The sequence below is a fragment of the Propithecus coquereli genome, unplaced genomic scaffold, assembly GCF_000956105.1.
Source record: "Propithecus coquereli isolate 6110/MARCELLA unplaced genomic scaffold, Pcoq_1.0 Scaffold388, whole genome shotgun sequence".
Classification (NCBI taxonomy): Eukaryota; Metazoa; Chordata; class Mammalia; order Primates; family Indriidae; genus Propithecus; species Propithecus coquereli.
Genome location: NW_012149596.1, coordinates 29,767 through 33,526, shown reverse-complemented (window position 1 = coordinate 33,526; position 3,760 = coordinate 29,767). Strand labels below are relative to the sequence as shown.

The window sequence follows — 3,760 nt, the reverse complement described above, 5'->3', positions numbered from 1 at the left end:
GACTCCCCTCACCTGCACAAGCACAACAACTGCATGGCCGAGTGCCTCACCCCTGCCATCTACACCAAGCTCCACAACAAGGTGACACCAAATGGCTACACCCTGGACCAGTGCATCCAGACAGGAGTGGACAACCCTGGCAACCCCTTCATAAAGACTCTGGGCATGGTAGCTGGAGACAAGGAGTCCTATGAGGTAAAACTATCGGCTACTGGTTCTGCGGTGTGGGGTGGGGGATGCTGAGATGGTTGAAGTGCACAGTCCCAGAGTCCTTCTCTTCTCTGTGGAAGCCAGCTCCAGCAGAACCATCTGGAATGCTTTCTGGAACAACGAGGTCTACAGCTTCCCAGGGATAAGGTTTCTTTTGCTGCCGCCCTATTATCCCTCCCCATGGAGGAATGAATTGCATGACAGAGCTCTCTGAGCCTGTCAAAGGGATATGTTGGCACAGAAAACAAAATTCCAGTGTTATGTATTCACCAATAAGAAGTTAGGAGCAGGTGCGTTTGTGACTGAGCTTTATCGGGTGTGGGTTGGGAAGAGGGTTCGATGTGCCTTTAGTTTAGGAATTCTCTTCCTGTTACTGATTAGACAGCCACTGTAGCCCAGACTACTGAATTCACCAAGTCTCTTGGACAAATGCCATGATCTCAGCATCCTCATCCTTGGTGTAGAAGCACAAGATGATCTGGTGCTAGCAGAGCTCAGCCACCATGCACCCCTCTCCGCAGAGCAGCCTCTCCATCATGGCAAATGCCTGCAGCCCTCCTCCCTCAGGTCTACCCTCTTTGTGCACTTCTGTTGCAGGGAGCAGAAGGCAGTTCCCTGGGAAGGGAGCCACGGAGAGAAGAGAGGGAGCCATCTTCAATAAACAAGACTGGCAGCTCATTTATGTACAGCTCTGGGTCTGGTTTGGGACCAAACTAGAGCTGGCTCCCTCCCCACTTCCCACAGCTCCCAAAGACTGCAGGGTGCTCTGTTACGACTTCTCTTAACGTTCTTTTATAAAGGATATCCCTGAAGTTGTTTTGTTGTGTTTTTTTTAGAATAGATTTTGTACAAGACCGTTGGGGCTGGGGAAGGTCCTCACAAGGTGGGAGGTCCCTGCTTTGCCCTAACCGCTGCTGTGTACCTTTTCTTCTGGTGCAGCTGGGTTTTTGATGAATTTAATGTCGCTCAAACTTTAGAATCTGACCTTCTCTTTTGAGCATAAAACTGCTTAGCCTCTGATATGGCAGCTGCTTTTATCCCGCTAAAGCAAAAACTTGTAGGAAACCCCTCAAATTCTTAACCGCAAGATTCTCTTAGTCTGATGGCAGTGAGTTTGGCAGAATCACTAGGGAGGAGGTTAAGATGACAGTTCAGCAGCCCTGCCCTCTCTCAAGGGGCAAGATGCCTCTAAAAGGTTTTCTTTGGTCAAAGTTTGCTGTTATTATTATCCACCGATCCATTCTCACACCCATTTCCTGCATGGCAGCACTGAGAATTTCAGAGAAGGAGGGCATCAACTTGGCCCTTAAGATAAAAAGGGACAAGTGAATGGAAAGGCCTTTTAATAGTAGGTGAACCAATTAAAGAGGAAACAGGCATCTTCCCTCCTGCAGGTGTTTGCTGACCTTTTTGACCCCGTTATCAAACTAAGGCACAACAGCTATGACCCCAGGGTGATGAAGCACCCAACAGATCTGGATGCATCCAAGGTAGGTGCCAGCCCCCCTCTCTACCTTTCCCTGCTCCAGAGTCCCCGGTGAGTAGAACTGGAGAGCGGGACAACCCGCCCTAAGCCCGATGCCCCTTGAAAGCTCTGGAACTGCCCTGGCACAGCCTACTTCCTTGAGGGCCACAGAGAAGGTTAGGAAGATTCCCACAGTCTTCGTTTTCTTTAATAAATACCATTAGGGTAGGGTTGGTCACTGAGAACTTTAAACCTTTCCTAACGCAACTCCTTTTTTCATCCCAAACCACCTAGAGAGAGTAAAGGCTCCGAGACCACATTGTAGGAAACAGCTCTGCCCTTTATTTAAGGCCCCTGCCCCAAGAATTCCTGACCATGTCCAACATGCGGGTTATGCAGTCACGCACAGTGCCTGAGGGTCCCCGGGGGAAACTGCAGATCAGCAGATCGGAACCCACTGCGGCTGTGGCAGGCCCGTGGGCAGAGGCTGGCCGCTGTGACCCCACACTCTGTTCGGCAGATCACCCACGGGCAGTTCGACTAGCGCCACGTGCTGTCGGGCCGCAGCGTCCGCGGAGTGAGCCTGCCTCCCACCTGCAGCCGGGCCAAGCGGAGGGAGGTGGAGAACGTGGCCATCACCGCCTTGGAGGGCCTAGAGGGTGATCTGGCCAGCCGCTACTACAAGCTGTCGGAGATGACGGAGCAGGACCAGCAAAGGCTCATCACTCATCAACGCTGAGTGGCCGGTGGGGCTGCCAGGGGAGGGGCTGGACCGAGAGCCCCGACTGCACGGGAAGGCCTCTCCTCCAGCTCAGCTCCAGCCCCCGCCCTGGCTGGAAGCTTGCTGGGCTGCTGTACTTCTGTTTTATGAAGTTAAACTTTGTGTGGTTCAGTTTGTGGTACTCTACAGTCATTCTCTAGGATCCAGATGGTTTCTGTAGGGGCCAGAATGATGAATTAAACAGAAATATGTTAGGGATCCCCACTCCTTCATCATTTAGGTCTTTAGTGGTGGTGCTAATCTCTGTCATCCTCTAGGGTACAATATTGTATTTAATTTGCCATCTCAGTTGGTGGAGGAGGAAAAGGCAGAGATTTCCATTTGGTTTTCCCCACTGTGAAAGCTCTCATTGACAGGCCAAGGACCCAATGTGGAGACTAACCCAATTGCCAAATATATGAATTCCAGTTATACGCTTAGAAACTGGGGACGTGACCACTGGGTCCACAGATGCAATGGACCACTGCAAATCAGATTTAAGCCAGGATTCCATTTATTACCAGGACCCAATAAGCCCCCACTCTGACAGGAGGGCCATGATGATGCTTTGAGTGATGTCAACTCAGAAAGCTGTGTCTGATAGTCCTAAAAATTTCTTAGTTTTCCCCTTTCCCAAATGTGTAGTCATGTAAATAAATGGCCATGGGTTCTTTTGGGGAAGGATTAGGGTAAGCATTATAATATGTCTGCTGGAATGTTGTAGGGTTCTCCCTCTGAGGTACATGGGCAACTCTCCAGACAATTGGTTCCAGATCTGAAGATTGGCTCATGCCTGAGAACTAAGCAAGGGACCCTCATTTTTAAATGAGGCAATTGCCCTCAGACTCCTACTCTCTGAATCTTCCTTTTTCTGATTGTAATATTAAAGAGCTGCCCTATTGGCTGCCCATCAGTTTTACTCCTAGGGATGCCAGGCTTATCAGCAGACTTGATACAGCTAAGGAAAGAATTAATGAGCTTGAGAAAAAGTGTTTAGGCTTTCCCCATTTAATATGATGTTAGCTGTGGCTTTTTACAGATGCCTTTAATAGACTGAGGAAATTGCCTTCTGTTCCTAGTTTACTAAGAGGTTTTTGTATTCTTTCATGAATGTATATTAATTTTGCCAACTGATTTTTCTGCAGCAGTTGAGATGAAAATATTTTTTTATTTATTCTGTTAATGTCTTTAGTTAAATTGAGTTCTGAATGTTAAATCAATTTTGTACTATTCTATTATAATGTGGAAACTCTGGAAACCAAATTCTCCCTTCTCCCGAGGGCTTGTTTTTGCTGCTGTTTTTTTTAGTAACCTTTAATGAACTA

At 48.3% G+C, this 3,760-nt stretch overlaps 1 pseudogene; it reads left to right on the top strand.

Moving 5' to 3' along the window:
* LOC105816768 lies at nt 1-2,414 on the top strand (annotated as a pseudogene).
* Nucleotides 2,415-3,760: the final 1,346 nt, after the last annotated feature.